The 24,145-nt window shown below is 48.7% G+C and overlaps 2 long non-coding RNA genes across 2 annotated transcripts; one reads left to right on the forward strand and one right to left on the reverse strand.

Moving 5' to 3' along the window:
* Nucleotides 1-739: 739 nt before the first annotated feature.
* LOC149126121 (uncharacterized) lies at nucleotides 740-23,913 on the reverse strand. Its single transcript, XR_016235375.1, has 2 exons — nucleotides 23,810-23,913; nucleotides 740-3,760 (listed from the first exon to the last, which is right to left on the reverse strand). It is a non-coding gene; the product is annotated as an uncharacterized LOC149126121 (long non-coding RNA).
* Nucleotides 3,147-4,455, forward strand: LOC149126122 (uncharacterized). The gene is made up of 2 exons (XR_016235374.1): nucleotides 3,147-3,281; nucleotides 4,206-4,455. It is a non-coding gene; the product is annotated as an uncharacterized LOC149126122 (long non-coding RNA).
* Nucleotides 23,914-24,145: the final 232 nt, after the last annotated feature.

The raw sequence follows: 24,145 nt of genomic DNA on the forward strand, positions 1-24,145 counted from the left end.
ACTGGGTCAGGCCAAAGCCAGGAGCCAGGAGCTTTCACCCAGGTCTCCCACGTGGGTGCTCAAGAAACAGCAGGCGTTTCATTAGCTCTTATCTGCTCAATCAGCTTACCAGACTCAGGACGCCACTTCCTAGCTTTCCCAGGCTCCCCCGAGAGTGACCTTGCTGATCACCTCTGGCACTGCTTTCATCCTTCCCATCAAACACAGCAAACTTAACCTTGGCTCCGGTCATTTACCACACGGCCCGTGAGTCATTCTCAGAGTTCAACGGCCCTAGCAGCTTTGCTTAGAAGCCCCAAGAATCCAAATTTTATTTATGACCTTCATTTAGAGTATGAACAGCCATGAAAACCAGAGCCCAGATGCTGGATGGAGTTGACCCTTGTTTCTCTTAAAGACTTTCCCAAACTCTTTTGGCAGGCACACTCAGCCCTTCTCGCCATCAGGACCAAGCAAGGCCATCCTTGTCTGCCTCGTTTTAACCTGTACTCATTCTCCAGAACAAATTGTTTTATCCTTGGTTTCAAAGAGGCACTCCCTAGAATCTCCCTGAAAATACAACATTTAGTGGCTTCCCATCTCCTTTGTGGTCAAAACCAGAATCTCAGCTCACTTCCAAAACATTCCATCACCTGTCCTCAGCTTCCACCAAAATCCTTCACGCAACTCAGGCTTGATTCATACTTCAGTGGTTATTCTCCGTACGAGCACTTGCCCACCCTTGGTTTTTCTCCCGCAATTTTAATGAATACTGCCTGATCCAAGGAAGATGTAAATATTTTAAAAATGTTTATTTATTTTATGTTTATGTATTGAAAGGCAGAGAGTCAGAGAGAAAGGTACAGAGAACAGCACTGGTTCATTCTCCAAATGTCCATAAACAGCTGAGGCTGGGTCAGGCCAAAGCACAGAGCCAGGAACTCATTTGGGTTTCCCATTTAGGCAGCTAGGACCTAAGTACTTAAGCTTCCTCCTAGGGCGCACATTAGCAGGTAGCCGGGGTCTGTAGACTCAGAGCCTGATTTCAGGCACTCCAGTATGGGATGCGGACACCCCAAGTGGTCCCAAGCACTGCACTAAACAACCACGGCCAGGTGTTAGGATTTGGTGAAGTAGCCCAGTTTCATACCCAAGGATGAGCACAGGGAGCTGGAGAGTAGCTACCCTATCTAAAGACATTCAAACTCAAAACACTTAACAATGAAGTGATAGGTACTAGCCTGGGACCTTGGTCACACCCTAGGAATACAGCTCCGAATGCAAGTGAATGTATATACAAATCCCATTGTAAAACTAGTTACAAGTAGTGTTTTACCAATTTTAATGTTTTAAAAATACTATTTTACGTTTTAAAACTTACTTTAAATGTATGTAAATGTATCTATATATATTTAAAACATATTGTTTTTATATTTATTTATTTACTCGAAAAGCAGAGTGACATACAGAGAAGCAGAGACAGAGAGAGAGAGTGATAGATCTTCAGTCCGCTGGTTCACTTCCCAAATGGCTGTGATAGCTAGATGGGGGCCAGGCCGAAGCCAGGAGCTGGGAACTCCATCTGGGTCTCCCATACGGATGGCAGGGGCCCAAGCAGTTGAGCTATCATCTGCTGCCTTCCCCAGAGGCATTAGCAGGGAGCTGAGTGGAAAGCAAAGCAGCAGGGACTTGAACCAGCGCTCTGATAAGGAATGTGGGTGTCAAAAGAAGTGGCTTAGCTGGTAATGCCACAAGGCCCACCCCTAAAACATGACACTATAATCCAATATTTGGGAAGATCTAGTTGATCTTCAGTGATTTAGAAGCCTTTGAGCATGATCCTGCTTAAGATTCAGCAGTAGACACTGGTTTATGATTCGTCTGGTCTGATTTGGGACCACCAGCACCATTTTTGTTTTTTTTTGAGAATCATGCTCTGATTTTCTTCTTGGGCAACATCCTGATCTGCACCCTCAGACCTGCTCAGAAAAAGCACAAGTGACCAGGCTAGTCCATCCCGTTCCCTGGGGCCACAGTAACTCTCCCAGCATGGACATGGGATGGAATGTTGCAGCTGCAACAGACAATCTGGCGGGTTCCTCCCAGCCCGAGTAGGAATGATGCAAGATCAGAGAAGCAGCAGCCTTCTGAAGACCACAGGGGAGGTTACATGGACATGAAGCCACGATGCAGAAGGGCAGAGTGAAGAGAAAGCAAGAGACAGGAAGAGACGCTCACAGAGACAGAGAGGACAGAGAAAAGACAAAGAAAGAGACAGGCATAAGACTAGCAATAAAGACAAGACAGGAGTGCATGCTCGTGCATGTGTGTGTGAGAGAGAAAGAGAGAGAGCATGCGAGACAAAGAGTGAGACAGAGCGAGAGACACAGAGAGACAGAGAGACAGAGACAAAGAAAGAGATGGGCATAAGACTGAACAATAAAGACAAGAGAGGGGGCCGGTGCCGTGGCTCACTTGGCTAATCCTCTGCCTGCGGCGCTGGCATCCCGTATGGGCGCCGGGTTCTAGTCCCGGTTGCTCCACTTCCAGTCCAGCTCTCTGCTGTGGCCCGGGAAGGCAGTGGAGGATGGCCCAAGTGCTTGGGCACCTGCACCCACATGGGAGACCAGGAGGAAGCATCTGGCTCCTGGCTTCAGATTGGTGCAGCGCTGGCGGTGGCGGCCATTTGTGGGGTGAACCAATCGAAGGAAGACCTTTCTCTCTCACTGTCTATCTCTATCTGTCAAAATAAATAAATAAAGACAAGAAAGGAGTGCATGCATGTGTGTGTGTGTGTGAGAGAGAGAGAGAGAGAGAGAGAGCAAGAGAAGCAAAGTGAGACAGAGAGAGAGTGAAAGCGAGAGCAAGAGAGACAGAGAGAGACAGAGAGCACCAGAGAAACCGGCCCTGGAACTGTGGCCTGGGCCCCTGGAGCAGACACTGCTGTTTACATTCTGGTCTGCCCATATCAGCAGACCTGGTTCTGCTCAGGGAGTTCCACCTCCAGCCCCAAATACTCAGCTTCCCCCCTCACAAGGCATGGAGGCCATGTGACGTGGTTTCCCCAGTGATTTCTAAGCAGAAATCAGTGTGTGGCTCTTCTGGGAAAGCTCTGAAAGGAGGGAGACTTTGCCCTCTTCCCCTCTTCCTCCTCCTTGGCTGGCAGACTTGGGACGAAGCAGTGTCCAGGGGAATGCGCTCCTTAAAGCAAGGCTGTCTGATGGGATCTCAGCCCGTCACACATCGCGGGGGCCACACTGCTTGCAGAGGGAGACTGAAAGAGCTGCAACCGGGTTTTTGTGGTACATGTGATGCACAGCCCTACTTCTGCGCGTTTCCTCTGCATGAGCCCGTAAATCCCCTTTTGCTTACACTGGCTGGGGCTGGGTTTTCTGTCACTTTCGCAGAAGTCCACTCTCTGACTGTGAGGGGACCTCTCGTGAAGTCAGCAGCCGTAGAGCTTCTTCTCCCCTCTATGAGACCAAGAGGGCAGCCACTGTCCCCCTGAGAATGGGCAGGAGAGTCACGGCAGGCGGAGGGGAACGTGGGCGTGCAGAAGGTTTGCTGGCTTCAGAAAGGAGCGGCGCTGTGTCTGGGCTGCCGTCTGGGTCACACAAATAATTTTGCTGACTCGGTGGCCAAGTTATGTGGGGAGGCTCCTCCAAGCTGAGCAGACGGTATTGGGCCCTTCTGCCTCTGGGGCTTGTGGAGAGCTGCTTTCTTTGCAGAGCTGGGCCTCTCAGGACTTTTCCTCTTTCCCGGTGCAGGGCCAGGGAGGGGACTGGGGAAGAAAAAGAATTCATGGGAGCGGGAGCAAACACTGGAATCAGGAGGATCTGGATTTAAGTCCGACTCAGCGCCAAATTGCTGGGGGCCTTGAGCAATGTGTTTCATTTCTCTGGGACTCAGTTTGCTTATAAGTCAAACAGTGACGATCATACTAACTCATAGGCTCGAGTAAGAATTAGCCAGGAAGGAACTGTGTAAAATGAAACCCACTGAGGAAAAAGAGGTTTATAGGAACTGTGTGTTTTACTATCTTTTCAACTTCTTATGCAGCTTATGATTGTTGCAAAATCTATAATTCTTTTAAAAAGGTTGAAAAATGGGGCCGGCACTATAGTGCAGCAGGTTAACGCCCTGGCCTCAAGTGCCGGCATCCCATATCAGCGCTGGTTCAAGACCCAGCTGCTCCACTTCTGATCTACCTCTCTGCTATGGCTTAGGAAAGTAGTAGAAGATGGCCCAAGGCCTTGGGCCCCTGCACCCACGTGGGAGACCCAGAGGAAGCTCCTAGCTCCTGGCTCCTGGCTTTGAAGCGGCGCAGCTCTGGCCATTGCAGCCAACTGAGGAGTGAACCAGCGGATGGAAGATATCTCTCTCTCTCTCTCTCTCTCTCTCTCTCTCTCTCTGCCTCTACTCTCTCTGTGTAACTCAGACTTTCAAACAAATAAATAAATCTTTAAAAAAAAAAAAGAGGTTGAAAAAATTAATTGGAATGGTGTGAGCATTTGGCGCGGGGTTAGGTAGCTGTTTGAGACACCTGTATCCCTAAGGGAGTGCCTTGCTCCAGTCCAGCTACAGCATTTCAAGGTTCTCACCTATGCAGGGTCAGCACCTTTGCAGATTTCCGCTGGATCAGTCTATAGTGCTGCTGGATGGCCATAAGCAGACAGACTGAGTCAATGCTCTTGCAAATATCAGTACCACCCACGCACACCTTGTCTGCAGGTCCAGCTTCTGCACCAGCGCAAAGTTTTATATCTACCCCTCAGGGCCAGGGTACTAAACCAGGCTCCTACAGGTTGATACACCTCAGGGCCAGGGTACTAAACCAGGCTCCTACAGTTTGATACACCTCAGGGCCAGGGTACTAAACCAGGCTTCTACAGATTGATGAGGGTCATGAAATCGGGACAAAGGGTGTGACATCTAGACAAAGCAGTGCAAGGCAGCGTCTTCCTCACACAGGTAGGCATTTGCTCTCAGCACAGAAGTCAAAGTACAGGCTCTGCCAGTGTGCTGTGTGAATACAAGCTACGGTCCACTCCAAATAACAATGTGTTCTTGGACAACTTACTTATCTGGATGGCAGTTTCCTTACCTACAAAATGACAAACGAGGGGCTGGCATTGTGGTACAGTAGGTAAAGCTGCCACTTGCAATGCTGGCATCCCAGTTGGGTGCTGGTTCATATCCCAGTTGCTCCAGTTCCCATCTAGCTCCCTGCTAATGGTCTGGGAAAAGCAACAGAAGATGGTTCAAGTGTTTGGGCCCCTGCCACCTATATGGGAGCCTAAAAGATGCCCCTGGCTCTGGTCTGGCCCAGCCCTAGCCATTGCAGCCATCTAGGGAGATGAAGGATCTCCCCCGCCACCACATCTTTCCCTATCTGTAACTCTCATTTTTAAATAATAAATAAATCTTTAAAAAAAATGACAAACTCGAGAAAGAAAGTATCTCATGGTTAACAGAATTCAACGAAATAATGCAGGTACAGAGCCTGGAATATAGCCAGTGTTTTAAATTCACCCAATGATGATGCCTTGGAAAGCATCAGACAAGCAGTACCAGGCTCCACCCTGCTCTAGGTTGCTGGGCACTTCAAGTAAACCTCCCAGCCTCTCTGGGTCAAGGGCAGCACGACCTTTCTCCCGTGAGGATTTCTGTGACTCTGGAAGGAACATCTGAGCCACTCCCTGCTAAGAAGCAGGCGCTGCTTGGAAACCCTGAGTTTTCAAGGCCTCCATAAACTACACCTCCTTGGGGGAACTCCCAGGCCCAGAGGGAAGAGGAGGCTGATGACAGAGAGTTTTCAAGGTACTTGGCTGGGGCTGTGCTGACTCCAACAATGAGCACCGTTCTTAGTTCTAAAGGCAACTAGAAGGCCCTGCCAGTCTCCAGAGAGAGAGGAAGCCCTCAGTAAGCTCATGAGCAGGGGCAGGAGCTCCACAGAATTCTAGAATGGCAAAGCTGCGCAAGCTCTTAGGGAGTTCCTGGGTCACATTCTGTGAGTATTTCTGTAGTTTCAAAAACTATTAGTGCTGATGCTGTGGCACAGTGGGTGAATCTACTGCCTAACAGTGCTGGCATCCTATATGGGCATCGGTTCAAGTTCTGGCTGTTCCATTTCTTATCCAGTTCCCTGCTATGGCCTGGGAAAGCAGTGGAAGATGGCCCAAGTCCTTGGGCCCCTGCACCCACGTGGGAGACCTGGAAGAAACACCTGTCTCCTGGCTTCAGATCAGTGCAGCTCCAGCCGTTGTGGCCAATTGGAGAGTGAACCAGTGGAATGGAAGATCTCTCTCTTTCTGCCTTTCCTTCTCTATCTGTGTAACTCTAATTTTCAAATAGATAAATTAAAAAAAAAAAAAACTATGAACATTCATCTCACGTTGCATACCTGCAGCTGTGTTTAAAATTGTGACTGAGAAACAGCGAAGATGCCTACATTAGCCACAGTTCATGTTGCAACAGATCAGAGGCCAAAATCCACCAAGCCGCTGTGGCACAGTCTGCGGGCTGTCCCCTAAATCTACCCTTTCCTTTTCTCCCTGGCTGTGGAAACTGCAGGTTAAAGACTGTTTTCTACGCTTCCTTATGGCTAGGTAGGGCCATGCAGTCAAGTTTTGGTTAATGGGATGTAAGAGGAAGCTGTGGGTGTGACTTCTGGGGGCTTCTTTAGAAGACAGGGAGCACACCCTTCTCATCCCTCTTCCTGTGCTCTAATACGGCCACAGCGGTAGAACTCAAGGAGCCGACTCGGGCTTTCAGTTGGAAACATCACATCTGGGATGACGGACACGGGGTGAAAGAGACTTGGGTGCTGGGTATCGTTGAGTCACCTTTACTTACTTGCTTAAGCTAAGTGCCCTGGAATGCCTACCTGCAGAATTCATTTACATGAAGAGATATAGACTTTCGTCTTATGTAGGCGACTCTGCAATAGTACTTCAGAAAGTTCATGGAAAATGTAATTAAAAGATAAGTTTGGCACAGGCATTTAGCCAAGCAGTTAAGGCACGAGTTAGGATGTCCATGTTTCATAGCAGAGTACCAGGGTTCATGCCCCTCTCTGACTCCTGAGTCCAGTTTCTTACTGATGTGGACTCTGGAGGTAGTGGTGACAGCTCAAGTCATTGGGTTCCTGCCACCCACATGGGAGACCTGGATTGGGTTCCCAGTTCCCAGTTTCAACCCAGCCTAGCCCTGGTGCTTCTGGGCTTTGCACAATGAACTAGCAAATGGGAGCTCCCTGCCTGTCTGTCTGCCTCTCAAATCATAAATACAAGACTTTTTTTTTTTTAAAGATAAGCTTATTTTGGGGGCAATGCTTTGGTGCAGCAGGTTAAGCTGCTGTCTACAGTGCTGGCATTCCATATGGGTGTCGGCTCCAGTCCCAGCTGCTCCACTTCCAGTCCAGGTCCCTGCTAATGTGCCTGGGAAAGCAATGGAGATGTCCCAAATGCTTGGGCCCCTGAACTCACATGAGAGACCTGGAAGAAGCTCCTGGCTCCTGGCTTCAGCCTGGCCCAGCCCCAGCCATTGCAGCCAAGGGGGGAGTGAAACAGCAGATGGAAGATCTGTTTTTCCTTCTCTCACTGTAATTTTGACTTATAAATAAATAAATAATTTTTTTAAAAAGAGATGTTTGTAGCAAAAAAAATTGAAATCCAGTTGAAATATACATGAAAAATGTATATTATGAAAAAACCTCACACAGATTTTTTTCAAATTTTGTGCCAAAATAAACTTAATCTTTTAATTCCATTCTCCTACAAGCTTTTTGCAGTACCCTAATATTTGGGGTTTTTGTCATTTTGTGCCAAACCCAACGGACATGTTTGTGTTCCTCAATGATTGACTTTTTAAATTTATTTTGTTTATTTAAAAGATATACAGAGAGAAGTATAGCCAGAGAGAGAGAGAGAGAGAGAGAGGTCTTCCATCTGCAGGTTCACTCCCGAAATGACCACAATGGCCACAGCTGAGCTGATCCAAAGTCAGGAGCCAGGAGCTTCATCCAGGTCTCCCACATGGGTGAAGGGGACCAAGGACTTGGGCCATCTTCTATTGCCTTCCCAGGCCATAGCAGAGAGCTGGATCAGAAGTGGAGCAGCTGGGTCTTGAACCAGCACCCATATGGGATGCTGGCATTGTAGGCCGGGGCTTTAACCTGCTGTGCCACAGCGACAGCTCGTGAATGACTTTATGAGGCATTAGCACGGTACTATTTTTATAACTTACTGGCTAATTCTAAGGAAAACCCACACGTAATCATCATCCAAGTCAAGACACGGGGTTCTGCAGCTGTTCCATTGTCCTGCCCCAATCACAGTTCTCCCCTGCCTCCTAAAAGCTGCCTCCTTCCTGACTTGTGAACACTCCCATGCTATGATGACGGAACATCCCCTTAAAAACATTCTGGCCAAATGCCACGTTTATCTGTTTTACATGGGATGCTGCTTAAGACTTGGTTTGACAGAAGGCTTCCTCTGGTCAAAGAACTGACAAATAACTGGGACAGTCTGCCTTTCCCATTTTACAGGGGAAGAAAGAGGGAAAAAGACTTTCTTTTTAAAAAATAATTAACAAGGCCGGCGCCGCGGCTCACTAGGCTAATTCTCTGCCTGTGGCGCTGGCACACTGGGTTCTAGTCCAGGTTGCCCCCTTCCAGTCCAGCTCTCTGCTGTGGCCTGGGAGGGCAGTGGAGGATGGCCCAAGTGCTTGGGCCCTGCACCCGCATGGGAGACCAGGAGGAAGCACCTGGCTCCTGGCTTCGGATCAGTGTGGTGCACCAGCCGTGGCGGCCGTTGAGGGGTGAAGCAGTGGAAAAGAAGGACCTTTCTCTCTGTCTCTCTCACTGTCCACTCTGACTGTGAAAAAAAAATAAAAATTATATATATTTAAGGTATATACCATGACAGTCTGATATATACACACATATATGCATATATATATATATATATATATATATACATTGGAAAGGACTTTCTTTTTTTAAATTTTTATTTATTTATGGGACTGGCACTGTGGCATAGTGGTTTAAGCTACCGCCTGTAGTGCTAGCCTTCCATATGGCACCGGTTCAAGTGCCGGCTGCTCCACTTCTGATCCAGCTCTCTGCTATGGACTGGGAAAGCAGTGGAAGATGGCCCAAGTGCTTGGGGCCCTGTACCCATGTGGGAGACCCAGAAAAAGCTCCTAGCTGCTGGCTTTGGATCGGCCCAGCTCTGGCTGTTGTAGTCAATTGGGGAGTGAGCCAGCAGCTGGAGGACCTCCCTGTCCCTGTCCCTCTCCCTTCTCTTTCCTTCTGTCTCTGCCTCTCTGGAACTCTGCCTTTCAAATAAATAAATAAATAAATAAAAAGCTTAAAAAATAAAAGAAAATTTATTTATTTGACAGAGGGAGGGAGGGAGGGAGGGAGGGAGGGAGGGAGGAAGAGAGAGAGAGAGAGAGAGAGAGAGAGAGAGAGAGATCTCATCTACTGGTTCACTCCCCACACTCCAGCAAGCCCAGAACTCTGTCTAGGTCTCCCACGTGGTGGCAGGGACCCAACCACTGAGCTACCCAGGATGGGCATCAGCAGGAGGCTGGAATTGGGCACAGAGCTGAATCTGGAACCCAGGCAGTCCCAAGCAGAGGCTTAACTGATGTGCCAAATGCCTGCCCCACCCCCACCCCAGCAAAAGAATGAGATCCACCAGGGAATTACTGGCAATGTGCATTAGGCTTGGGTTCTCCCTCACTCCCTCACATTTCATTTCCCAATTCATTTCAGGAGAAGTCACCCTAGATATAAGGCACTAGCCTTGTCCAATGACTAGAGAATGGGAAAGAGTTGGAAATGCAGCCTCTAGTTCAAGGCGTTCTACCCTCTACCAACCAACATCAGACCTGGCTGTTTCCACATGGATGTCAAGGGAAAGAGGCCGCCAGGGATCCTGGCAATGGTTCTTTGCAGATGGCTTTGCAATTTAGCCCAAAGGAATGCATTAGGGAAGGTGGAGTCAGACACAGAGCCACACAAAGTGGATGCCAATCTGATGATGTGTTCTTTCCAGGCCTCCTCTGAACCCCACACTGGGGCCTCTCTCCCGTTGTCCTGTGTGCACCAAGCCTGACACACAGAGGCTCCCTGAGAGCACTGTGGTTAGGGACGACACCCAGTCTCTGGAGACCGGAAGTATGATGCAGGGATGGACCTGGAGCAAGCCCACGCTTTCTTGCTATCTCACTCCACTCTTTCAATGAGTTCAGACTTTCATGTTTATGACAGCCGATCACTTTATATCAGGAAAGACGACCGCTGTGCTTTCACAGGGGTGAAGAAACTTTCTTCTGCCAAGAGCCATCTGGATATTTATAACATCATTTGTGGGCCACACAAAATTGTCAGCTTAAAAATTGGCCTGTTGTAGACTTACTGAATTTCCAGTCCTACCAGTGGGTGCCTTGGTAGGGCCAGATCAAACGATTCCATGGCCTTTGTATGGCTTGCTGTCTGAACATTCCTTACCCCTGCTAGGACATGACAGTGTCCACGAGCTCTCCCATGGTTGGCCAAATTCCACCGAGCTCTCTTGGTCCTAGATTTTTTTTTTAGTACTTAAGGGCAGGCCTGCTGGCTTCTGCCTTATCCTATACATTAGAGTTAGCAATCGACATCAGCAAAGATGTTATTAAATGTTCTGGGTTGGTAAATAAGTTTCAAGCTTCAAGCTGTAAAAGTTTGGGGAAGAGGAGGCAGTCTTGATTTCCTGTGTGAAAACTCCCAAGCAGAGTGTCAGCATGTTGAGGGCCCAGAGGATTCCCACGGTAAGCAGCTTTGCTTGGTTTGACGGACCAGCACTGCTGAGACTTTCCTGATTTGGCACCTCGTGTTTCACCAACAGCATTAAACGTCTGGCGAGTGCTACTGCTGCCCCTTTGATGGATGGAGGATGCATTTATACACATGGAGCAGACAGTGTGGCTGGAAAATCACCTTTCTGGCCCAAGTAGCCTGTCTCTCTGGAAAAGTACTAAATTATCCCCAACTGTAAAAATCCATTCCTAACAGCCCCAAGGAGCAACTGCGGAACTGACCTAAACCATTCTGGGGTGGATTCCTGGGGGGAGACTGGCTGGGCCCCACAGCCTGGCACCAGACTTATTGTACCGAGAGCCCTGGCCAGCCAGCAGCCACCCAGTGTGTGTCTGGACCTGTTTTCCCTTCCTTTCCCTGCCCCTTTTAGAACACAGCTGAATGGCTCCAGTCTCTCAGTCCTGCTCCCGGCCAACGCTGGACCCCTCAGAGTCTGGCCAACTCTTCTCTCCCACCAGCCTTGATAAACAACCCCTTCCAAGCTGGGAACCACAGCGCTGGGCTGTTTTTCTCCCTCATGCACCCCAGGAAGCCTCTCCCCTTGGCCTGGGCTTCCTTCCCAGGGCCCTGGCAGCCAACCCATTTTAAAGCCATCCTCGGCCCAGTCAGTCACCTGAGGGAAAAGGGACTCATACAAGTCCCAAGATGAAAGAACCTTTAGTCCTGTGGCTTTCTGAGTTTCGTTTTTAGCAGGAAAACCTTATTTTCAAAACAAATTATTACGTAAAACTTCCCAGTTTATAGAACAGATAAATAAAGACATTTATGGCAGGCTTGATTGTTAGAGCAAAACACTGGAAGGAAACTAACTGTCCATCAGGAGGGAAAGGTTTAGTAAAACTATGGTGAAGCCATACAATGGAATACCATTCAGCTAAAAGTCCGAGGCACTTCCAACAATAATAGCCAAAATTCTGAGATAATCCTATTTCATATGGAAAATATTTGGTTAACCTTTCCACTTCAGGGTAAAGACTAAGCTCACTATTTGCCTTGTTAAAATTTACCACCTCCTGTTCAAACTTGTCTGATATTTATTTGGAACTTAAATATGGTGACCGACCATCCTGGTGTGCCCAGAACTGAGACAGAGGACTTCCTGTGCTGCACTTGGGAAGATCTCAGGCCAAGGGGCTGAGTTGGTCACCCTCGCCTTCATAGAAATAAACACTTTGTTTTAGAAAGACTGAGTAAATTATTATTAATTTTAGCCTGTGTTAATAAGCCAGTATATTCACCAGGATTTTTAACAAAAGGGCAAAACTATATCTGATAAGAATCATGAAATTATCTTCTCAAGATACAGTAAAAAGTAGGGGGAAAGGCAAGGTGCAAAACAGGGTGCTAGGGGTTGGCACTGTGGCGCAGTGGGTTAATGCCCTGGCCTGCAGTGCCGGCATCCCACATGGGCGCTGGTTCAAGTCCCAGCTGCTCCACTTCCAACCAGCTCTCTGCTGAAGAACCAAAGTGACTCCATTTTAAAACAATAAAAAAAGCAGCCTCCGTTTCCCATAGCAGACCCGGGTCCTTGTAAAAGCAGGCATTCAGGCATTCTGGAGATATCAAAGATCACCAGGGACAGCTAGCTCTGTAGACCAAGGACAGCACAGTAGAGATTGCTGAACAAAGTAACTCCCTGTACCCAAAGCTCCAGTTCTGTAAGCCCCCACTGTAACTCCCTGTACCCAAAGCTCCGGTGCTGTATGTAACTCTTTTTTTCCTGCTGATGTAGCCCTTTTTTCCTTTAAAAACTCTCCCAAACAAAGACTGGGGCCTCGCTTCTTCCTCCGCTGTGCCGGTTGGTTGGATGGGGTCCCTGTCGCGGCTTGTACTCCCGAATAAACCTTGCTTTTGCAGTTCGGTGTGATCGACTCTCTGGGGGGTCTCTGCGAGGATCTAACGATCTGGGCACAACATATTTTTTGGTGCCCAACACTGCTATGGCCTGGGAAGGCAATAGAAGATGGCCCAAGTCCTTGGGCCCCTGCACCCATGTGGGAGACCCAGAACAAACTCCTGGCTCCTGGCTTTGGATTGGCGCAGCTCCAGCCATTGTGGCCATCTGGGGAGTGAACCATCGGGTAGAAGATTCTCTCTCTCTCTCTGCCTCTCCTTCTCTGCGTAACTCTGACTTCCGAATAAATAAATAAATATTAAAAAAAAAAAAAACGGGGCACTAGGTATGCCTTATTCTGTAAATTCTTTTTCTCTCTCTCCCTTTCCTTTCCCCCTAAAGATCAGAGCAGTGGGGGATTCAGTCATATGATAACATGAAGTTTGTCACTTCTTCTCTATGTGTCTATAGGCTGGGTTGATTTTCTTCAAAATTTGAGAATTGTTTGGGATGACCTGACTTAAAATATGGATTGTTTGGCATATGAACATTGATTCTCGTAACCCTGGAAAGGATCCTGCAGGGAGAGAAGCAGCCACTCCCCAGAGAGGCTGCCTCTAGTTCAACAGGAGAGGTCTACATGGACAGCAATCAGAAAAGACAAAGTGGGGGGCTGATGCTGTGGCACAGCAGGTAAAGCCGCTGCCTGAGATGCCGACATCCCATGTGAGAGTTGTTTCGTGTCACAGCTGCCCTCCTTCTGCTCCAGCTCCCTGCTAATGGCCTGGGAAAAGCAGCAGAAGATGGCCATTGTGTTTGGGCCCCTGCTACCCACGTGGGAGACCTGGTGAAGCTCCTGGCTCCTGACTTTGGCCTGGTTCAGCCCAGGGCTGTTGTGGCTACTGGGGGAGTGAGTGAAGCAGCAGATGGAAGATCTCTCTCTCTCCCCTCCTCCCCACCCACTGTAACTCCCTTCAAGTAAAGGAAAACTTTAATTTTTTTAAAGATTTTTTTTTGAAAGTCAGAGTTAGAGAGAGAGAGAGAGGAAGAGGCAGAGAAAGAGAGGTCTTCCATCTTCTGGTTCACTCCCCAGATGGCTGCAACGGCCTGAGCTGCGCAGATCCGAAGTCAGGAGATTCTTCCGGGTCTCCCATGGTGCAGGGGCCCAAGGACTTGGCCATCTTCTACTGCTTTCCCAGGCCATAGCAGAGAGCTGGATTGGAAGTGGAGCAGCTGGGACTAGAACTGGCACCCATATGGGATGGGAGCACTGTAGGCAGTGGCTTTACCCGCTACACCATGGAGCCAGCCCCATCACCTAGTTAAGTTTAATAAACATGAGGAAAAGTTTTGGCAGAAAGGTGTTGGGGGCCTGGAACCCCACCACCAGCTCTCCCTTGTCGTGAGGCTCCTCCAAGGAACATGTCTCTGTGGAACACAGCTCTGATCTGAACATCTTGGATCTTGGATTTCTCTGATCTAGAGCATGGATTGGTAAAGGACAGAATAGTAAATGTTGGCCAGCGCCATGGCTCACTAGGCTAATCCTCCGCCTTGCGGCGCCAGCACACCGGATTCTAGTCCCAGTTGGGGCACCGGATTCTATCCCAGTTGCCCCTCTTCCAGGCCAGCTCTCTGCTGTGGCCAGGGAGTGCAGTGGAGGATGGCCCAGGTGCTTGGGCCCTGCACCCGCATGGGAGACCAGGAGAAGCACCTGGCTCCTGCCTTCAGATCAGTGCGATGCGCTGGCCGCAGCGCACTGGCTGCAGCGGCCATTGGAGGGTGAACCAACGGCAAAAGGAAGACCTTTCTCTCTGTCTCTCTCTCTCTCACTGTCCACTCTGCCTGTCAAAAAAAAAAAAAAAAAAAAAAAAAGAATAGTAAATGTTGCAGGCTCTGGTTCAGCTGTTCACCTCAGCCCTTGTGGTTTGGAAGCAACCAGAAATAAAACGTAAATGAATGAATATGACTGGTTTCCCATAAATCTTGATAAAAATAGGTGATGACTGGATTTGGTCTTCAGGCTCCAGTTTGCCAATTCTTAGACTAACCATTTCATTTTACAGATGGAGAAACTGAGACCCAGAGAGTTAAAGTGGTCTGTGATCCCACAAGAAAACAGGACCCAGTGAGGGCAACTGCTGCAAGCTGTTGTCCAGTGTTATGGGCAAATGAAGACAAGGGTGGAAGAGACCACCCAGGGAAGGACTTGTGGGTAATTTAGCGCTGGGTTTAGCTGAATGTATACACCAGCAAGCAGAGAATAGCAGTAGCTGTGTCAGAAATAATGCTTATTTCATTCTCAAAAAGAAGCAAAATGGCCGGCGCCGCGGCTCAATAGGCTAATCCTCCACCTGCAGCGCCGGCACACTGGGTTCTAGTCCCGGTTGGGGCACCGGATTCTGTCCCAGTTGCCCCTCTTCCAGGCCAGCTCTCTGCTATGACCTGGGAGTGCAGTGCAGGATGGCCCAGGTGCTTGGGCCCTGCACCCGCATGGGAGACCAGGAGAAGCACCCGGCTCCTGGCTTCGGAGGCTGCGGCGGCCATTGGAGGGTGAACCAACGGCAAAAGGAAGACCTTTCTCTCTCTCTGTCTCACTGTCCACTCTGCCTGTCAAAAAAAAAAAAAAAAAAAAAAAAAAAAGGCAAAGTATAGAGGAAGATAGGCCAGGGCTGGCTCATAGTTGGGTTCCATCATTTTCTAAGACACATGCACCATCCTCAATCCATGGCCTCTATCCTTGAGGTCATATCATGGCCGAATGTGGCTACTGATTTTCCCCCATTATAGCTTTACTCTGGGCAGCAGAAAGGAGAAGAGAAGGAAGGGCTTTCTGACTTCATCTCCTCACTACGGAGCCCCTCTGGAATCTCCTTGCATCTCAGTGGCCAGAACTTAGTCATATGCCACATTGAGGAGCACAGAGTCCAGGAAATGTAGTTTGTTTGTTTGTTTGTTTGTTTTCAGATTGTGATAAGCTGGATTCTATTACTAAAGAAAAAGGATGAAATGCTTTTGAATAGGCAACTAGCAGTCTCTTTCACAAGTTATTTAGATGAATGTGAATTGGTCCTTTTCATCTGATGCACTCTCGGCCTGGAGTATTTAGTGACCATGACAAAGCAGCAGGGATGAGTGGAAAGAGATCCCCTGGTTGCCCCCATTTCCACGTCAACACAGACAAGTTCCGTCACTTCTCTATTCCGTCACTTCTCTGTTGCATCACTTCATCCATACAAACAATGAAGGGACTCCAACATTTGCACTTGCAGGATTGTACTCATTGGAATTGCTGGGATATCTGATACTTGGATAGGTGTGTTTTAACAAATTCTGGAAAGAACCTAAATAACTGTATCCGTTCGAGCTCAGATGTAGCAAATAGATACCACCTGAGTTCAGAAACCATCCTGAGATGCTTGCAAAAGAGTGTAAGGGCTGGAAGGGGCTGAGACTGGTCTTTCAGCAACGAACCTCAGAGCGATGCGGTTGAAATGGGCACCAAAGAAGAAACACCTTGCAGAGATGCTGGTCGGGGCAATTCAAGTCAGCACTGCCTGGCTGTGATCCAAGGGCTCTAAGCACCACAGTCATGACGCCCCCCCCCCACCTATGACACTAGTGAGCAGACACAGCAACATAGCTCTGGAATAACTTGACATCGCATGCTTGGGCCAGAAGAGCCAAAATGCGTGGGACAGTGGCCCTTTCTGACTTCTACCTTTCAAATCTAGCAGGAGTGAGTCTAACTGACGAAACATAATTTTCAATGAGAACCTTAGCTACAAAGAAGTCAGGTGAGTGTGATGTTCATCTATCCAGCCTCACACTGGGGAGAGCACGCAGGAAAGAGGTCAGGATTGAGTGGAGTGCCATGACCCATACGTGCTTCTCTGTAGGTTACCTAAGCAAATTAAGACATGTCCTCACAATGGAATATTTTCTAGCCATTAAAATTAGTAGGATTTTTTGGCCATTAAATATTTTTCATCCATTTAAAATGGTAAGAAGGGACAAATTGTATTAGAAGAATTCGAATATTATAGGTGGACACCCCCTCCAAGAGGTGTAGCTCATTTCCCATATCCTCTGAGTGCAACTGGACCTAGAAACTCGCATCCTGGGAATGGAGTAAGAAAAGGGGAAATGGCAACTTCCCATTAGAGGAAGCCTGGCAAACAGCACCTGAGCCAGGTGGTAAGTTAGCACTGCCTGGGATGAGTCCTGTTGAGTTCCTGGACCCCTGGGAGGCTGAGATAAGAAGGACACTGCACCCCTGTGTGTATATTCCTCCCCCAATTCCAGCATAATCATGAGAAAAACCTCAGTCAAGTCCAGACAGTGGGACATTCTACAGAACACTTGGCAAAGTCATGAAAAACATACAGCGGATGCAGGTTTGGAGACCTGAGGACTAGAAGCAACAGTGTGCCCTGGAATGGGATCCTGGGACAGAGAAAGGACACTGATGGGAAAACTGGTGACATCCGAAGTTTTAATAATAATATGATAATAATGTATCAAGGAGCACGAGCACCAGTGCAGTAGATAAATGAGAATCTGGGAGAGGGCTATGTGGAAACTCTTGGGACTCTTTGCAAGTTTTCTGTAAATCTACAATTATTCCAAAATAAAAAGTTACTAAAAATTTTTAAAAATATTATTTGTTCATTTTTACTGATTTAAAAATCAGAGAACCATATACAGGCTGCTCTTCCATCCGCTCGTTCACTCCCTGAATGTCTACAAAAACCAGGGGTGGGCCAAGCTGAAGCCAGGAGCCAGGAATTATCCCGGGTCTCCCACGTGGGTGACAGACCCAATACTTGAGCCGTTATTTGCTGCCTCTAGGGTGTGCATTAGCAGGGAGCTGGATGGAAGCAGGGGCAAACACAGGACTCAATACCAGGCACTCCAATATGTGATGCTGTTGTCCCTAGCAGTAACTTAACCTGCTGCACCACAACGCCTGTCCCCCAAAGTAAATTTTTTGGAAAAAGATAAATATTGCTCTGAAGTGAAAATGAAATTTGATGTGAAGATGTATCCATAAACTACTTAGTGAAAGAAGCACATTATACAACATCACTAATAAAACAGTACTGATCGAGCACTTACAGTATCCTAGACACTGTGCCAAATGATTTTCATGGATTATCTAGTTTAATCCTCAGAACCACCCTACGATGTAAATGCTATTACCTTTAATTTACTGATGGGGAAACAGTGGCCTAGATAGGTTAATAACTTGCCAGCGATAGGAAGCTAGGATTTGAACCCACACAGTCAAACCCTGGAGCCTGAGGCTTGCGGCACTACCACACATCACCATTCACGTTTACTTATACTTGCACACCAAACAGCAAGGGACGACTTTTTAGTTATACAAGGACTAGTGGAAGGGGGGGGAGGGGATGTTACATAAATATTAATTTTTAAATAATTATCCTGTATTATCATAGAAATAGTTACCCATTTCCAGTAGTAATAATAGCAATGAATGAGGCAGTAAGACCTTTTGTTTCTAAAGGCCTGTCCTGTTCTGACACTCGAGAATTCTGGGGGCAGCTGACTTTCTCTGTGGCTTTGGCCTGAGGAAGGGTATCTTAGCCCTGGGGGGGATCTGGAGTTTTTATAGACTTGAGCCTGGCCCTGCAGCCCCACCAGCCACCTCAATGTCTTTTCTGGCCTCTCTAATTACTGGGCATGTGGTGGGGGACCACAGCTTCTGTTTGGGCAGAAAGCAGTCATTTGGCCATGGACAGTTGCCTCCATGAAGGCTGTTTCCAAACTGGGCCCTGGAAGGGCCTGGCCTGATGCTGGGAGCAGCCTGGCTGCACAAGCTTCAATCCTTTTATAAAGTGGTCAGAGCCAGGGACACAGTCTCAAGAGTGTGAAAAACTCACTCTGTGTATATGAAAACAGGAAATTTGTTCAGCACTTATAAATTCTTAAAAATTGGAAAAAAAAAAAAAATGGGGCCAGCACCGGGGCTCACTTGGTTAATCCTCTGCCTGTGGCACTGACATCCCATATGGGCGCCAGGTTCTAGTCCCGGTTGCTCCTCTTCCAGTCCAGCTCTCTGCTGTAGCCCGGGAGGGCAGTGGAGGATGGCCCAGGTGCTTGGGCCCTGCACCCGCATGAGAGACCAGGAAGAAACACCTGGCTCCTGGTTTCGGATTGGCGCAGCGCCAGCCGTAGCAGCCATTTGGGGAGTGAACCAAGGAAGGAAGACCTTTCTCTTTGTCTCTCTGTCTCTCTCACTGTCTGCAACTCTACCTCTCAAATAAATAAATAAAATCTTTCAAAATTTTTTTGAAAAAAAAAAAAAAAAAAGTGTGTGAAACTGAGAAGGCAGGTGCTTTACACCATCACCTGGGAGGCAGGTGCCACCTGGAGCCACGTGTACCAGGTAAGAACAGACTGATGTCTTCAGATGCTCAGCCAGGAACCCTGGGAGCTGGCTTAGGCTCAGTCCTGCCCAGAATGGCTCAGCCCTTCCTTTTCCGTTTTCCCAGCTCCCACTCTCCAAAAGGGATCTACCAAGAAGCTGGTGACCAGGTGGGCCTGACAGCTCAGAACGTCCTTGAGGAATGACCAAGGGACGGAACCTGGGATTTTCCTTGTGGGTAGTCCAAATCTGTGTATGAGAGAAAAAGCACAGACTTCTAAGAAGCCACCAGAAGGAAGGGCTCATGGATACCCCATGTGTCAGGACAAACCCAGCTCCAGGCGTGAGGAAGGCCACATGGATCAGAGTGGGCTCAATGTAGGACTACCTCCGGCAGAGCTGTCCAGGGCAGGACAAGCTGCTTGTCCCGCACCTTCTCAGGCCGAGGCCTGAGGACCACCTGCCAGAAGCAGGGGCCGGGTGATCAGCCAGGTCTCATCCATCTCTGGGATGAGTCACAGGAGCCCAACCGTGGCCTCTGCGGGCATGCGTCCTCTCACTCCACTCTAAGAATATGCTCTACATTCCTACTTCACTGTCAAAAAAACGGAGGTTCTGCACAGTAAGCAACCTGCCCAGCTCACAGGGCTGGCAACTGCAGTCTGTCCACAGGGGGCTGTGTTCTTCTCCAACATGCAGCCTGCTCCTGGGCCTTGGGGATGTATGGAGCTAAAAAGGCTGAGGCTCCAAGGAGCGTCCGATGAGCGTACAATGGTGTTGGGGAGCCCTACCTCTCCAGGCTTTTCTTTATATTGTTTCACATTTCGCTTCAAGGCTGCAGTCAGTGGTCCTGAGGTTCGCCCAGGGACATGTAGACTTGTGCCTCTTAGGACGCAGATTAGAACACTTGTCCTCTTACGCTAAGTGGCCACAGTCCCTTAAAGACATGGCAACCTAAAATCAGGTCTGATGAACACACCCAAGAAATTACAGACCTGGGCTTTTTAAGAGACTGGCCCTAATTAAAGGGGAATGCCACAGAGAGGGTGGTGACCTGCATGACAATTCCCCTCCCCCACAGCACAACCCTTCATATTCCATTTTTACTTCTCCTAGTCTCCCAGGGTTGGAAGGACCTAGATTTGAAGTTTTTCAAACTTCAGTTGTCGAACTTTCAGATGGTATAATTGTGAAACTCTGTTCAAACAAAAAGCTTTGTTTGTAGGACTGCCATGGTCAGGAATCAGGCACATGACAATCTGATTTCATTCTCAATGGTCACAGTAGACACCATTATTGAGTGATTTTACCCAAGGCGGGTGTTGTGGCGCACTGGATTAAGCCACTGCTTGCAACGCATGGACCCTATCAGAGTGACACTTCAAGTCCCGGCTGCTCTGCTTCTGATCCAGCTCCCTGCTAACGTGCCTGGGAAGGTGGTGGAAGATGGCCCAAGTACCTGGGCCTCTACCAACCACATGAGACACCCAGATGGAGTTCCAGCCTCCTGGCTACAGCCTGACCCAGCCCTGGCACTTGTCAGTGTTTGGGAAGGGAACTAATGAATGGGAGCTCTGTCTCTCTTTTTCTAAATAAAACAGAATATACTTTAAAAGAATTAAATTGTACCTCATCCTGCACGGAATGATTCCATCTAGTGCCACCATGCTCCATCCCACATGGAATGGAAATGACCCCTGTATTTAGCATACCCACACTGTACGCACTGCCTGCCCTTGAGTTACTTAGTAGACACTCAGCTGCTAGACTGCCACAGTACTGCAGTGCCTGTGTATAACTGTTCACAACTACCTGCGGTTTCAGGGAACTGCTGGAGGCCTTGGAACATATCCTCCGAGGATGGGGGTCGGGGGAAGGATGACTGCAGTTACTACCCAGTGATAAAAAGAAATTAATCCGGGCCGGTGCTATGGCATAGCAGGTAAGGCTGCTGCCTAGAGTGCTGGCATTTTACATGGGTGCCAGTTCGGGTCCCAGCTGCTCCTTTTCCAATCCAGCTCCCTGCTAATGGCCTGGGAAAAGCAATGGAAGATGACTCAAGTGTGTGGGTCACCCACGTGGGAGACCCAGATGAAGCTCCTAGCTTCAGTCTGGCCCAGCCGCAGTCATTGTGGCCATCTTGGGAGTGAATCAGCAGATGGAAGCTTGCTCTCTCACTCACTTTCTCTCTCTCTCTCTCTCCCTTTGTATGTGTTTCTCCCTCTGTAACTCTTTCAAATAAATAAATCTTAAAAAATAAAAATGGGCCGGCGCCGCGGCTCACTAGGCTAATCCTCCGCCTTGCGGCGCCGGCACACGGGGTTCTAGTCCCGGTCGGGGCGCCGGATTCTGTCCCGGTTGCCCCTCTTCCAGGCCAGCTCTCTGCTGTGGCCAGGGAGTGCAGTGGAGGATGGCCCAAGTGCTTGGGCCCTGCACCCCATGGGAGACCAGGAGAAGCACCTGGCTCCTGGCTCCTGCCACCGGATCAGCGCAGTGCGCCAGCCGCAGCGCACCAGCCGCGGCGGCCATTGGAGGGTGAACCAACGGCAAAGGAAGACCTTTCTCTCTGTCTCTCTCTCTCACTATCCACTCTGCCTGTCAAAAATAAATAAATAAATAAATAAATAAATAAAAATGATACATTGATGAATTTGAGAGCAATCATGCTAATTGAACTCATAAAGAAAAAATGAATAACACAGTGATTATATTTATATAATATTCTAGAAAATGCAAACTAATTGACAGTGACAGAAAGCAGATTACTGGTTACTCAGAGAGCAGGAGGATTATCAAGGACACAAGGAACTTTTTGGGGTGATGGATGTAGTCACTATGTTGACTCTGGGGATGGTTTAAGAGTTTGTGGGTGAATGGGTTTGTATAAGACACAATCATTAAAAATTACATACTCTAAATAAATGCAGTTGATTATGAAATTACATACATACAAAAAAAAGCTGTTGAAAAAGAAATTCATGGAGTGTGCATTTGGCACAAAGGTTAAGATGCCATTTCAGAGTCTCTGGGTTCGAATCCAAACTCTGCTCTCAATTCCAGTTTCGTGGGAATGTGCACCCTGGGAGGCAGCAGATGATGACCCCAGTTCTAAATCTCTGCCACCCACATAGGAGACCCAGATGGAATCCTAAACTCCTGGCTTTGGCCTGGTCTAGCCACAGCTGTTACAGGAATTTAGGAAATGAACCAGCAGATGCAAGATCTTTCTCTCCCTGTCTTAGTCTCATCTATGTGTGTGTGTGTGTGTGTGTGTCTACCTTTCAAATAAAATGAAAATAAGGAAGGAAGCAAGGAAGGATGGAAGGAAGGAAGGAAGGAAACTCAAAGACTTGCTTGAGCTCACTCAGCACACAGAGGGGCTGAGCCTGGCCAGCACACCCTGTGTGGCCCACACCACCTTGTGGAATGGAGCCTGCCCAAGTCCAGCTCGAAGTCCTACTGCACTCCAACTCTGCCTCAGAGGCAGAGTGACCCTTGGTACAGGACAAACCCAGGCTATGGCCATAGGGTGGCTGGGTGGATCAATGAAGGCAGAGATGGTGGGCTTTGCCACCTGTGGTGGCTGCAGACACAATGGACAGTTTCGGGAACACACCACGGGTGGCTTCAGGCTGCTATACTCATAACCAAGGATATTTTGACAAAAATACAAACCAGCAAAAAGGATTAAATCCGACAATCACTTCTTCTGTAGGATTAACTCAGCAAATACCTACTGAACCAGGTCAGTCCTCTCCCACTGTCTTAGGAAGCCCAGGTGCAGATGGAGTGGCAGCAGTGTGACAGCAGGACACACTACATAAAACGCCCATGTAATATGCCCTAAGTGCCTGCTCCATGTGGGGAGGAGAGACACGTGGCGTATCCTTGAGGGTAGGAAATACACGTGGACAAAGGCTTTGCCACAACACTGAAGCTTGCGAGATAAATGCTTTGCAGGCCAAGAGGAGAAACAAATTACTTCCAGTTGTTGAGAGGGTTCATGGAGGCTGTGGTATGTAAGGCAGGGAAAGGAATTTCTACCCAGAGACAAAGAGATGGGAGGGAGGCTGGGGGAGCAGACTGTTCCGTTTCCAGAGGCACCTGGGGAGCAGTCTGGCTGCAGTGAGGGGTGGGGGAGGTTGGGGCCAGGTGCTGGAGGCTGTTGACTATGTGGACACATCGGCTGCCCACCCGACCTGTCCTCTGTCGTGTGCCCTCTGCTCGACGGACAGCCAGCTGAGCTCCTGACACACAGGAGTATCCCTCCCTCTCTGGGCGCCCCCACCACCAAGAACAGAACCAGGAACCTCAACTGGAAACAGATTCCAGCTGGGCGGGGGGGGGGGGGGGGGGTGCCAAGAAGGCTCAAAAGAAAGCAACTCCTCCAAGGACCACTCGCCCTAAGACGCATCAGTGGCTCCACCCTTGGGCTTTCCAAGTACACCAGCCAGTCTGAACCAGGGCTCTTTGGGCAAACCAAAAATGGAAAAAATGTCCTCCAGCCTGTCTTCCTAGAGCACTCAGAAATTGCCTGAAACTTTCCTGTGGCCAAACCCAAAAGACACTGCCATCTGGTGGCCACGAGACCATACGCCATGAGGTCTGTGAAAGTGGCCTTAGGCTCCCAGAAGACACAGGCAGAAAGGGCTCGGAGGCCTATCTAGTACTTTCATAATGGGACTAGAATCCTGCCCGCACACTAGCCCAGTCTAAATTAAGTCTTATTTCGACTTACCAAGTTCCTCAAGGCTCAGGTGTTATGCATGATGCAGACATGGAAACTGCCCCTGGGAGAGATTAGGAGACAGGACCAAGGTGAAGTGCAGAGCGGGATCTTGTGCCAGGGTCCAGCAGCACTGGACCCCTCCCCTGTCAGTGCCCAATAAACAGAAAGGGAAGATTCTCGTGGGTGTGGCCTCCAAGACCCTTGCAGAAGATGCCTTTTCCTCTCTTCCCCAGCTACACGGTGAACTCTTTCAGAGTCTAAGGGACATGTAATCTCTCTCTCTTCAACAAAGGAGCTTGAGTGGACAAAGAGAAGCAGAACTTCGTGAGACCCTGACGGGTGAGA

The sequence above is a fragment of the Oryctolagus cuniculus genome, chromosome 6 (assembly GCF_051225735.1).
Source record: "Oryctolagus cuniculus isolate XC-2025 breed Fujian yellow rabbit chromosome 6, ASM5122573v1, whole genome shotgun sequence".
In the NCBI taxonomy this organism is placed as follows: domain Eukaryota; kingdom Metazoa; phylum Chordata; class Mammalia; order Lagomorpha; family Leporidae; genus Oryctolagus; species Oryctolagus cuniculus.